Source organism: Lampetra planeri, chromosome 23, assembly GCF_965212315.1.
Source record: "Lampetra planeri chromosome 23, kcLamPlan1.2.h2, whole genome shotgun sequence".
Lineage (NCBI taxonomy): Eukaryota > Metazoa > Chordata > Hyperoartia > Petromyzontiformes > Petromyzontidae > Lampetra > Lampetra planeri.
Window position 1 is genome coordinate 4435771 of NC_136129.1, and position 14159 is coordinate 4449929.

The window sequence follows — 14159 nt, forward strand, 5'->3', positions numbered from 1 at the left end:
TTTGCCAGTACCCAAAATATAATAATAGGGGGTTTTCCCCCGTTTTTCTGGCAAAAAAAACGGACACCTTTTACAAGGATTCATGTCTGCATTAACCACAATACTTGCAGTCAAAATGCAAACAAAAAACATACTCTGATAATATATGCATTTTCTTGGTTCTTTCGGTAAGGTCACGTAGAAGGGAAGTAATACAATAATAAAAATAAAACATATTAAAATAATTCTCACGACGTTTCGAAACGTGGCCGAAACGTCGTAAGAATTATTTTATTAAGTTTTATTATTATGTTATTACTTCCCTTCTACGTGACTTTACCGAAAGAACCAAGAAGATGAATCCCTGCAGTCACGAAAGCTTTAAATCGAAATATATGCATTGTCCTTGAAACTGATTGGTCCACACCAGAGACGGTTTTCTATTATTACTGGCAAAGGAGGTCTAATGATGTAGATGCTCACCCCGAGCCCTCGTTACTGTGATAGTGCCGCTGTCTTTGAGCTGTGCGCCTTTTGGCGTCCTCTGGTCGAGCATCAATTGGGTGGAGGCTCAAAAGAAAGCCGTCCCTTGGTGTGGACCAATCAGTTTCAAGGACAATGCATATATTATAATTGGTATTTTACCCTTCTATCTGGCAACAAAACTGACACCTTTTTACAAGGAGTCATGTTTGCATAGACCGCAATACCTGCAGTCATAATGCAAACAAAAAACATAACTCTGATAATGTGCACTGTCCTTGAAGTTGATTGGTTCACACCCGAGACAGCTTTCCTTAGAGCCTAGTCTCACATGGGTTGGACCAGATGACGCCAAAAGGCGCGTTGTTGCCAGATAGAAGGGTAAAAAAACAATTATCATATTTTTTACTGGCAAATGAGGTTCCCATAATGCATATATTATCATAGTGTTTTTTGTTTGCATTTTGACTGCAAGTATTGTGGTTAATGCAGTTACATGAATCCTTGTATAAAGGTTTCAGTTTTATTGCCAGAAAAACGGGGAGAAAGCCCCTATTATTATGAAGTGGCTTATCATGTGGACATTTATAGCAGCAAAATAATCGAGACGCGTGTTTCTGGACGTGGATGGAAAACCCCGAGAGCAAAACCCGCTGTCGGAGGAATAAAGTCGATGAACGTGGAAGCACCGGGGCAGGGTTGTAGATCGAGAGGCAGCCCTAGAAAACGACGAGGTGATTCCAAATGGTGAACGACGAGGCGAAGGAGTGTGACGTGGACGTGGTAAATGATGGCCCAGGGCAGATGTGAGTGTAGAGAGAGAGAATGCCAAGGGAGGCAGAGCCCAATGGAAGAAGAAGCAGAGGTCGCAAACGGGTACCCGATACCCGTACCCTACCCGATACCCGGCTACCCGTACCCGGCCGGGTACGGGTAGCCGTTTGCGACCCTGGTGCGGCCGGGTACGGGTAGGCCGTGAGTCACTGGTGAGTCACCGTTTGTCACTCATTTCCCAACGTCTTGTCTCTTCTCACAATTCAAGTTTCTAGAATCAACCCACCCGCGCCTGCAACATGGCTTCATCCCAGAGGTTGCAATCAGGTACCCAATACCCGTACCCTACCCGTACCCGGCCGGGTACGGGTACGGTACGGGTACGGCCGGGTACGGGTACGGGTACCCGTTTGCGACCCTGGTGCGGTACGGGTACGGGTAAGGAATCAAAACCCGTTTGTGACCTCTGAGAAGAAGACACAGGGAGGTGGCAAGGCAATTGAGAAGTGTGGAGTGAATGTGGCAATCGTGGCCCAGGGTAGGAATTAGTGAGGTGGGAACGAACCAAGGAGGACAGATCCCCCGCCCTCGCCACCACCGCACGAGCGGACCGCACGCCGCAGGAGAACAAGATGACGAAAGCGATTCTTTGAGATCTTTTAATTCGTCATTTTGATCTGTGCGGGGCGTTTTAATTACAAGTTTGCACTTTGCTTCCGCAGCTCGTTAATGACTGGCAGGACACGCTCAGGTGGTCGTTAGAGCTGGCGGTCACCCGCAGCAGCCAAGCCCATGCACACAGTTGCGGTCTGTTCACCGCAAATGATGATGCACAGAGTTATATAACCCCCTCCACGTTCCTCGCTAAGAGAACACATTCCTCCTGCGGAGGGAGCTGGTAGGAGCGTTGGGTTTGCTCGGTCAGTGGCCTGCAGGGTCAACGGCGGCGTGGTGTATTCTGCAAATATGCCCGACTGTGAGGGCGGGCACAAAGCCGGCGTGAGTAGGTTTTGTAAGGGCACCACGGGGTGACCAGCCCCTCCCCCACTCAGCCCCACACCCCTCCCATCCCCCACCCAGCCCCTCCCCACCCAGCCCCTCTCCTCCCACCCCCCACCCAGCCCCACCCTCCCCCACCCTCCCCTCCCCACCCAGCCCCTCCCCTCCCACCCCCCACCCAGCCCCACCCTCCCCCACCCTCCCCTCCCCACCCAGCCCCTCCCCACCCAGCCCCTCTCCACCCTCCCCTCCCCACCCAGCCCCTCCCCACCCTCCCCCACCCAGCACACCCCACCCTCCCCTTTCCACCCAGCCCGACCCCTTCCATTTTTTGATGCACGACGGACGGACACAATAATCCCCTGTGGGCTGGTGGAACCAGGTGGTTCCTACCAGTATTAATATTGATGTGTTGTTACAATTTATTATTGCATTTGTTTACTCTACCCATACAATCCTCGCTGAGTTGCATATCCCTTCTTTTTAGGAGGGGCTCTGCCAGGTTTTCACAGGACGGTTGCTACTATGTGTTTTCCAATTGAGTCGCTTCTGAAAAACAAGCTAATAGCTCAGTGGGCTTTACCTGTTCAGGTAAACAATAGTAGTAGGTTTTTACCCTTTAAACTGGTACAAAACTGACACCTTTATACAAGGCATCATGTTTGCAATAACCGTAACACAAGCAGTCAAAATGCAAACAAAAATAAACAACTCTGATAATGGTAATGATATGCACTGTTCTTGAAGTTGATTGGTCCACACCCGAGACAGCTTTCCTTAGAGCCTAGTTTCCATTGGTGTTGGACCAGATGACACCCAAAAGGCGTACAACTCAAAAACACCAATGGAGACTAGGCTCTAAGGAAAGCTGTCTCGGGTGTGGACCAATCAACTTCAAGGACAGTGCATATCATTATCAGAGTTGTTTATTTTTGTTTGCATTTTGACTGCTTGTGTTGCGGTTATTGCAAACATGATGCCTTGTATAAAGGTGTCAGTTTTGTACCAGTTTAAAGGGTAAAACCCTACTATATTTTTGCCACTGGTAAAGAAGGTCTCATAGGTAAACAATAGTTTAGTTTAATTAGCATATATTTTAAGTGATGTGCTTACCTTTCCTATACTTTGCACTCCTATTGTTTTTTTAATCATTTGTTCTCGTAACGTTTTGACCTGCCTCTACTGAAAAGTGCTTTACAGCTCATCGGATTTCCTGCAGTATTAAAACTCTTATTCTGTACAGCCTGTCCAGCTTCAGTACACTCCTGGATGAAGACGTCCCCCACGATGATCCAGCTCGCCGTGTGGATCATGGTGGTCAGTTGACGATACTTCAGCACACCTGGTCAGTGAGGGCAGTGGAAGTCACGGCAGATGAGCGGCTGGCGGGTGGGGTAGGAAGAAAGTTGAAGGTGGGGAGGCCTTGGAACCGGTGAGAAGATCACTCGCCACTGCCATTGATGTTGGCCGTGGTCAGGAATAGTACTCCTTGTGTCGTCGAGTTCATGGTGCAGAGTACGACACCCCCACTCGGTAATTTTCTAAATAAATAAGCAAGACGATGTTTCCTTTATATATCCGTCTCTGGGCATAAAAACATATTTTATTACATAACCCACTGGTCGCACGGACGGTCTTCTGGGAGTGGCATCATTTCACCAGCATTGTTTCAAGACAAAGAAAGCCCAGGATCGGTGTCAAAACTGCAGTGTCTTATCAGCAGTGACAGCTCAATGTCCATATCTTTGCTACTCGCAGATGGCAGTGAGGGGGTGGTCATTGAGATATTAGTCCTGCCCGTTAAATACGTTTTGCCCGCTCTCCAGATCAGGTCGCATCCTCTGAAAAAAAAAAACACAAATATGGGCGAAGAAATATTCTCAGGTTTTTTCGGTAAAGTCACGTAGGTAAAACATCTGGCTGTGACGGTCCCACCTGATGACGGAGACTTGTGTTGCCTCCGAAACGTCGTGAATTTTATTTTTATTTTTGTTTTGTTTTATTTTACTTTCATTACTTTTAATGTTTTACCTACGTGACTTTACCGAAAAAACCTGAGAATATGAATCATTGCAGTCACGAAAGCTTCAAATCTAGAATGGGCGAAGAAAGTTTACAGATTCTTCGCAAATGTATTGCTCATTCTTAGGCAATGAGCTGAGCCAAATATTTCGGAAACTTTATGATCACGGAAAAGCTGACATTCATTTGCACAAATGTTGCTGTCAGTGCCTATGACCAAATCATCTGGAATGCACTATATAATTACAGTATAATGACGTCAACTTATACCACTCGCTGTCGTAGAGAGAGGGAGGGAAGGAATCAGGGGCGCGAGGAGGAACCACAGATAAGCGGAGGAGGCAGCAGCCACACGCTACCAACAATTGCTCAAGCTCTGATGTCCTTTATATATGAAGGTGTTTCGGCCAATTAAAGAGAAACCCAATGCGTGAGAGGGAGATACATTGTATTCAAGTTGAAGTTTATTTATTAGGTATAGCCCTGTGAGCCATTCGGCTCTTGAATCGGGTGCAACCGCAACAAACAAAAACATGAACAAAAAAACATCTTAAAGTGAATATGTGACTAAGTGCAAACAGAAAATCCAAGAAAAGACGGAAAAATATTGCAGAAAAAAATCACCGTACACCAACGCTGTGTGCAAAAATCCCAGTGGGATGCAAGTCAACAACCAACAACAACCACAAGACAACTTATCCATAGAGATGGAACAGGTGAAGTCAAAACTTTCTTGTACCGGGTTCTCCTGGCCAGCCAGGTTTTGCACCTCCTCCTCGACGCCCAAGGGGAAGGGAATTCCACAACATTTGAGTGTGATCCATCAACCATCGCTCTCTCCAAAGGGCTGGATTACAGGCCATGTGCGTAGCCACCACTGGCCTTGCTGCTCAAACAAACAAACAAACGATCACATCATAAGCTAAGCAGGCTTAAGCCTGGATATTACTTGAATAGGCGGCCGTCAACATTTGGCATGGAGGTTGTTTTCGGCGGCTGCCCGGGTTCGTGTGCTGGGCAGCAGAGGGCAGTGCAGCTGTATCCACTGCTGTGGGGGGCATCGGACAAGTTCAAGTTCATTTATTAGGTGTAGCCCTGTGAGCCATTCGGCTCTTGAATCGGGTGCAACCGCAACAAACAAAAACATGAACAAGAAAACATCTTAAAATGAATATATGTAACTAAGTGCAAACAGAAATCCAAGAAAAGACAGCAAAATATTGCAGAAAAAAACACCGCACACCAACGCTGTGTGCAAAAATCCCAGTGGGATGCAAGTCAAACAACAACAACAACCACAAGACAACTTAGATTAAGGCCATCAGTCTTACTCCGTACTACAACAAACAAACATGGCCAAACCAGTAAACTTTTCGAAATCACCAACAAAGACGGTCACTGCATAGCGCGCTTTCAGATGCACTTTTGCGGCCGTCTGGAACGCTCTTCCAATATTAGGAAGCCACTGGAGCTATGCACTTTAAAGTCCAGATTAAAAACTAATTTCTTGAGAAATACTTTTCGTGTTTAGTTTGTTGTCCTTCCCCCGCACCTCAAATAAGCACGGTTGGCTACGTATTGTGCGAAAGAAGTTCAACACACATCCGTACAACAATGCATCACAGCCAGTACCGTGCACCCAGAGTGGCAGTACTGTACCAGAGGTGTAGTAGACGCAGAGGCAGAGAGCTTGAGGGAGTCTTGAGTGAGGGGGTGATTGCGTGGACAAGTAGGTGAATGGAATGAGTAGCTTAGTGAGTAGGTGAGTGGGTACATTTGACTTTGTACGATGCGAAATAAGTTCAACATACATACAACTCTGTCTCTCCGCATGTTTGGTCCCCGGGTGGGAATTACCAACACGCACTTAACCAGCGTGGTGAAGTATGGTCGAATAACCACAACCACACCCAGAAACGGACTGATAAATACCTGTTTTACATGTGCGATATGTGTTTAACAGTATCTCTGAAGCGATGATGGATATGGAGTTACAATCCGAAACCGCAGGCAAATGTTTCACACAAAAATTGTGTCCCGTACTGTTGATTCTGTGGCTTCATGTAGTCGTCACTTACAGCACTTTACTTGCAACCCAGAGATCGCACCGTTTCGATGCGATCTCCCGGTGTGGCAGTTCAAACAACTGCGAGTTTATTAACCATCCCAGCCCCACGCCAACCCTCATCCCAACCACATATGTCCACACAGCAGTGGGAATGGGTTACACCACAGTCGGTCGGTCTGTGTGATGTTTGCGCGCGGTGGGTTAAAGTGTATGGGTTCAGCCTCAGAATCTCTATTTAGAATCAGAATCAGAATATTTCATCAGAATCTGTATCTAGACTGGAGGAATCCGATGAGCTATGAAGCTCTTTTTTGTTACAGATGTCCGGTGGGGGCGGGTTACTTCCTCATATTGCAATGAGTGTGGCTGGTGTGGGTGAGTCGGTCAACTACCCTCTAGAGATAATTGTTTTTTTTACCCTTTTATCTGGCAACAAAACTGACACCTTTTTGTTTACAAGGAGTCATGTTTGCATTGACCACAATACCTGCAGTCGGAATGCAAATAAAAAACATAACTCTGATAATGTATGCACTGTCCTTGAAGTTGATTGGTCCACACCCGAGACAGCTTTCTTTAGAGCCTAGTCTCACATGGTGTTGGACCAGATGACGCCGAAACGACCAGATGACGCCAAAAGGCGCAACACCATGTGAGACTAGGCTCTAAGGAAAGCTGTCTCGGGTGTGGACCAATCAATTTCAAGGACAGTGCATACATTATCAGAGTTGTGTTTTTTGCTTGCATTCCGACTGCAGGTATTGTGGTCAATGCAAACATGACTCCTTGTAAACAAAAAGGTGTCAGTTTTGTTGCCAGATAGAAGGGTAAAAAACAATTATCATATTTTTAACTGGCAAATGAGGTTCCAATGGTGTAAATGCTTAACCCGAGCTCTCAAACTCTGATGGTGCATTGTCTTTGAGTTGTGCGCCTTTTGGCGTCATCTGGTCCAACCCATGTGAGACTAGGCTCTAAGGAAAGCTGTCTCGGGTGTGGACCAATCAACATCAAGGACAGTGCACATTATCAGAGTTATGTTTTTTGTTTGCATTATGACTGCAGGTATTGTGGTCTATGCAAACATGACTCCTTGTAAAAAAGGTGTCAGTTTTGTTGCCAGATAGAAGGGTAAAAAAAACAATTATCATATTTTGGGATTGAACCCACGACCCCCTGTATACCAGGCGAGGTAGTTAACATCTCCTAGCCACCGTGATGATGATGAGAGAGAGAGACACGCAAACTCCAAATATACAGCAGCAGACGTCAGGGTCGGGATCGAACCCACGACTTCCTGTATACCAGGCGAGGTAGTTAACATCTCCTAGCCACCGTGATGATGATGAGAGGGAGACACGCAAACTCCAAATATACAACAGCAGGCGTCAGGCTCGGGATCGGGATCGAACCCACGACCTCCTGTATACCAGACGAGGTAGTTAACATCTCCTAGCCACCGTGATGATGATGAGAGAGAGAGAGAGACGCAAACTCCAAATATAAAGCAGCAGGGGTCGGGATCAGGATCGGGATCGAACCCACGACCTCCTGTATACCAGGCGAGGTAGTTAACATATCCTAGCCACCGTGATGATGATGAGAGAGAGAGAGACACGCAGACTACAAATATACATCAGCAGGCGACAGGGTCGCGATCGGGATCGAACCACGACCCCTGTATACACATCGCCACCAATGCGCCCTGAGGAGTAAGTTCTATAAGCCAGTAAACAATGTCCTTCCCCTCTGTCGGACTCCAGGTCGACTTAGCCGCAAGGAGGCGGTAGAGTATGGCCGTCTTTGCTCTGAGCGTCTCACTAGAAATTAGAGACGCGTAACAATGCGCTCATCCAGCGATTACGAAATATGCATAATGTTCATGATACGTAAACCGATACGATTATTTACAACATCGTCGTCATCATCATCATCATTCCACTGCTGGATGAAAGCCTCTCCAAGCCATCGCATCTCTGCGGTGGATGTCCCTGTCCTCACGCTGCTTGTTGTTGCAGAGGCTCACGGTTCGAAATCCAGTGGCCGCCCTGATTAATTCAGCGTTTGTAAAATTTCGATTTAAAGCTTTCGTGACTGCAGGGATTCATCTTCTTGGTTCTTTCGGTAAAGTCACGTAGAAGGGAAATACTAAAATAATAAAAATAAAACATAATAAAATATATTATATTATTTTATATTATAATATTTTATTATGTTTTATTGATTCTTTCGGTAAAGTCACGTAGAAGGGAAATAATAAAATAATAAAAGTAAAATATAAAATATTATAAAATAAAAGAATATCTTCTACTTTAGTGCTGCCTAACGGCGTGTGCGACTTCACGATGATATTGGTCCCGGTCTAGCACGGCGTGTAGAGTTTGTGCTGCTGTTGTTAATTGTCGCCATGTTTTGATGTCACTGAGCCATGTCGTTTTTGGCCGTCCTGGTCGTTTTTTCCCTTCGATTTTTCCTTCCAGGATTTGCTTTAATAGCTGGTATTTGTGGTCGTTTCGGGCAATGTGGCCTAGGTAGCAGAGGTGTGGACTCGAGTCATGTGACTTGGACTCGAGTCAGACTCGAGTCATGAATTTGATGACTTGCGACTCGACTTGGACTTGCATAACAATGACTTTGTCCCACCTCTGAGATGTGGACTCGAGTCATGTGACTTGGACTCGAGTCAGACTCGAGTCATGAATTTGATGACTTGCGACTCGACTTGGACTTGCATAACAATGACTTTGTCCCACCTCTGAGATGTGGACTCGAGTCATGTGACTTGGACTCGAGTCAGACTCGAGTCATGAATTTGATGACTTGCGACTCGACTTGGACTTGCATAACAATGACTTTGTCCCACCTCTGCTAGGTAGTAACACTTCCTGCTAATGATGGTCTTCAGCAGTTGCCTGTCAGTGCCCATATCTTGCAGAACTTGTGTATTGGTGGTTTTGGCTGTCCATGGGATTTTCAGCATTCTTCGATACAGCCACAACATATAAGATATTTTATTATGTTGAATTTTTTTTATTTTATTATTTCCCTTCTACGTGACTTTACCGAAAGAACCAAGAAGATCCGCGTTTGTAATTACGGTAATACAGTAATCATGTTGCACGCACCGCCTTCTTCACTCACAGTGGACGTTAAAGATCCCCTGATGTCATTCGCAAGAGGAGGTCATTATTGTGCCGGCGTCAAGCGACAAATCTGCCAAATTCTAAAATTACAATCCACCGCAAATGACTCAATTGGGATTATACGCACCGCAGCAATAATCACACACCCCTACCGGCAGACTAATGCCCCACCAGGTAACTCATCTTGGTTAAATACAATTCACTTGGCTGTGTGTTCTCTCCTTTGTCTCCCACTCCATAATTAGTCTTGACCACCGTCCACGATCCCTTCTAGCCTTGACGTGTCCTGCCCAAGTCTGTTTATAGCAGTCAATGTGATCTCTCTAACTGGTGTATGTTCTCTAATCCACGTATTCCTCTTTCTCCGTTCTCATATTTCCACAAGGGCCGCAGCACAGCAGAACAGGTTCCGGCCCTCACCACTTACATCTAAAATGTCTTCCAGAAAAGCCTGAACACAGGAGCTGTCTTCCTCGACCTCACAGCCGCCCATGATACCGTCTGGCGCACTGGCAGAGGTCGCAACCGGGTACCCGATACCCGTACCCTACCCGATACCCGGCTACCCATACCCGACCGGGTACGGGTACCCGTTTGCGACCCTGGTAAGGCCGGGTACGGGTAGACCGTGAGTCACTGGTGAGTAACTGTTTGTCACTCATTTCCCAACGTCTTGTCTCTTCTCACAATTCAAGTTCCTAGAATCAACCCACCCGCGCCTGCAACATGGTTTCATCCCAGAGGTCGCAATCAGGTACCCGATACCTGTTCCCTATCCGTACCCGGCCGGGTACGGGTAGGGGTACGGGTACGGCCGGGTACGGGTACGGGTACCCGTTTGCGACCCTGGTGCGGCCGGGTACGGGTAAGGAATCAAAACCCGTTTGCGACCTCTGCGCACTGGCCTCCTCCTGAAGCTGTCGCGGTCCCTCCCCGACTGGGCAATCAAAATGATCACAGCAACTACTGAGAAATAGACGTTTCAGAGTTCAGCTTGGAGAGACAAAGCGCACGTGGAAGATACATTCCAACGGTTTCTCTCAAGGCCCAGTGCTGGCCCCCATTATTTTCAGCCTCCACACGAATGACCACCCAGAAACCACATCCCAAGCATTAATATACGCTGACGACATCTGTCTGGCAACGCAAGCTCCCAACTTCGACACCCTGGATCAGACCCTAAACGAGGATACAGAAAAACTCGAACAACACTGCAACACATGGCGACTTCAACCAAGCCCTGCAAAAACTGTGCCCAGTGTATTCCACCTCTACAACGCGAAGGCCAATAAAGAGCTCAACATCCAGACGAACAACCACAAGCTACAGCACCACCCCACCCCCACATACCTCGGGGTGACCCTGGAGAGGTCACTCAGCTTCCGGGAGGACCTGCGGACAACAGCAGCCAAGATCAAAACCAGGAACAACCTCATCCCCAAACAAGCTGTCTCAACATGGGGCACCGCTACCACCACGCTCCTCCATACCACATCACGAGCACTCTCGTTCTCAGTAGCAGAACACTGTGCACCTGTCAGGTCAAGGTCATCGCACAGCCAAACACCACCATGCGCATTGTCACTGGCACACTACCATTCACCCCTCTTCCCTGGCTCCCTGTCCTCCTGGCAAACATCACTCCCCCCCACCCCCACATATCCGGAGACTCGCAATAACCCAGAAAATGGTTGAAAAAGTCCACAACGCCGCACACCTGTCGCTCCACGAGGACCTCTTCAACCCACCAAAGATGGTGTCTCCCCCTCGAGAAAGTCGATTTGGAAAGACCCAGCCACTCACGACTTAAATACAAATCTCACCTGGACACAAGAATGAGAGTCACTGGACCTGGCAAATAAGTACCTCATTACTACCCCCACACAACCTCCCCAGGAAGGAGTGGTCAACTCTCAACAGGTTCAACCTCCACCAATGAGGCACAAGATCAAGCCCGAGAAGATAGATACAAACTCAGCAATCACTGGAAGGACGTTATCAATCAGTTGAAGTCATAACTGGCTGTCATGTTTCCATTTTAGACCTGGAAGCCCTTTAATTGGTGGAAGCCCACCACCGTGACCATCACTGCCCACTACTACCATCACCACTAGCAGTAGCCCTTTGTTGGTGGAAGCCCATGACCAGCGCCATCGTTGCCCTCTAGAGTACCATCACTTACCTTAACATCAGCTGCCCCGCACATGCTGATGACACTTGGGCTACGCACATCTAAAACCTTTATAAACAGTTTGCCTTTAGAGGCAAACCTCCTTTTCCTGACGACGACCGCTTGTGTCGCGATCGAAACGTCGTAGTTTTTTCGTTATTTTCTTTGAACCTATCTAAGTGACTTTACCGAAAGACCCACAGAATATGAATCCCTGCAGTCACGAAAGCTTTAAGTCACCATTTAAGAACAAGCCCCTTATATGCTTGTGGGGTGGAGCAAACCATGCACCAACATCCTAGAAGTCTGCCCAATCCACAGACTCAGCGAAGGCCTACTCACCCTCAAGACAACATTCGCTAAATTTTGTAAAATAATAAATCCATTCTCATACACATACGCGTTGAATTTCGATTTAAAGCTTTCGTGACTGCAGGGATTCATCTTCTTGGTTCTTTCGGTAAAGTCGTAGAAGGGAAATAGTAAAAATAAAACATAATCAAATAATTCTCACGACGTTTCGGCCACAACGCAAGCAGCCGTCCTCAGGTGAAGAACAGATCTGTCGGAAAGACAGCGTCTGAATGAACACCACCAAGCTTGACAGCGCATATTTAAGCTGGGTTAGAGGAGGAAGGGCGCCTTGACAAATGAATTTGCATATCAACAGAGGATTTTAGCATATTTATGGCAAATTCAGACGCTGTCTTTCCGACGGACCTGTTCTTCACCTGAGGACGGCTAATTGCGTTGTGGCCGAAACGTCGCGATAATTGTATTTGATTATGTTTTATTTTTATTATTTTATGTTTTCCCTTCTACGTCACTTTACGGAAAGAACCAAGAAGACACACGCGTTGGTTAGCGCACAGCTGCACGAACCAGGCAACCTGAGTTCAATTCCCGCTCGCGGCCAACACCAGTGACGAATATGTGAACCGGGCCTGAACCTCTCCTGGTGCGGTGTGTGTAAAACATCAGGTACGGGGGTGGCGTGCCGGCCTTCATTGGCGCTCAACTAAACAGCACTTATTCTTTGGTTCTTTCGGTAAAGTCACGTATAAAGATAAAATAATAAATTAAATAATAGCATACGACGTTTCGATTGCAACACAAGCAATCATCATCAGGTATAAATGAAATAGCAACAAAAAATCTAACCAGAAAACTATAGACAGAATAATTCCTGCAGTCACGAAAGCTCCAAAATTAAGATTAAACAGCACTTGCCTCAATAGTCTGTCTAAGCTACAGGGGGGGATCTTTGTCTTTGTATACATGTGTGTGTGTCCGTGTGTGTAGATGACACGTGCATACGCCCACACACACGCACGTGGCAGGCAGGGTCGTCTTGGAGACTAATTCTGGAATGCCTACCAAAGCTGCCCCACACGCCAGTGTGTGAGTGAGTGTGTGTGTGATAGGTGCTCGCTGACATTTATATGGGGTGGAGCGGTGATGGATAGCGCACCGGCGCTGTGAACCCGGCTACCTGAGTTCAATTCCCGACCACGGCTAACATCGGTGGCGAGTGATGTCTAAGCCTGACCTCGCTTGCTGGGTCTCTCGTCTTTCACCAAAGCCGCACTGACCAGCACGGTGAAGTGAAGTATGGTCCAGCATTCCCATGATTCAAACTTAATTTGAATAATTCCCATGATCGATGCGGCGTGGGGTGGCCTCCATCCAGCAGTGCAATGGAAAAAGAGCGAGATGGGTTGTTCTCTGCACGTGTGTGTAGGTGTGTGTGTAGGTGTGTGTGTGTAGGTGTGTGTGTAGGTGTGTGTCGGTGTGTGTAGGTGTGTGTCGGTGTGTGTGTGTAGGTGTGTGTAGGTGTGTGTGTAGGTGTGTGTAGGTGTGTGTGTGTCGGTGTGTGTAGGTGTGTGTAGCTGTGTGTGTAGTTTGTAGGTGTGTGTATGTGTGTGCAGGTGTGTGTGTAGGAGTGTGTGTAGGTGTGTGTAGGTGTGTGTGTAGGTGTGTGTAGGTGTGTGTGTAGGTGTGTGTAGGTGTGTGTAGGTGTGTGTGTGTCGGTGTGTGTAGGTGTGTGTGTAGGAGTGTGTGTAGGTGTGTGTAGGTGTGTGTATGTGTGTGTAGGTGTGTTTAGGAGTGTGTGTAGGTGTGTGTAGGTGTGTGTGTAGGTGTGTGTAGGAGTGTGTAGGTGTGTGTAGGTGTGTGCCGTGCCTGCCGAGCGATGGTGTAGCGGTTAGCACTACGGACCCAGCGAACCCGAGTTCGATTCCCTCTCACGGTCAACACCCAGTGACGATTATCTGAACCGATCCCGGGCGTCCCCTAGGTCGACTCAGCCTCAAATGAGTACCTGATACGGTGTGCAGTAAACATCGCCACTGGGGAGACAAAGGCGGTCGGGCGTGGTTCTGGCCACCCACCCCCTCGTGTACCGTTCTGGCTTTCATAGGTGTTCGCTAACAGCACTTGCCCCAACAGTCTGGTCAGGCTATACGGGGGACCTTTGTCTTTGTATGAATTCTCGTAGTCCACGTGAGTTTATATTTGCGTG

The 14159-nt window shown here is 47.4% G+C and overlaps 1 long non-coding RNA gene across 1 annotated transcript; it reads right to left on the reverse strand.

Moving 5' to 3' along the window:
- Positions 1–4688: 4688 nt before the first annotated feature.
- On the reverse strand, positions 4689–11085 carry LOC144726271 (uncharacterized). The gene is made up of 2 exons (XR_013587257.1): positions 10819–11085; positions 4689–5305 (listed from the first exon to the last, which is right to left on the reverse strand). It is a non-coding gene; the product is annotated as an uncharacterized LOC144726271 (long non-coding RNA).
- Positions 11086–14159: the final 3074 nt, after the last annotated feature.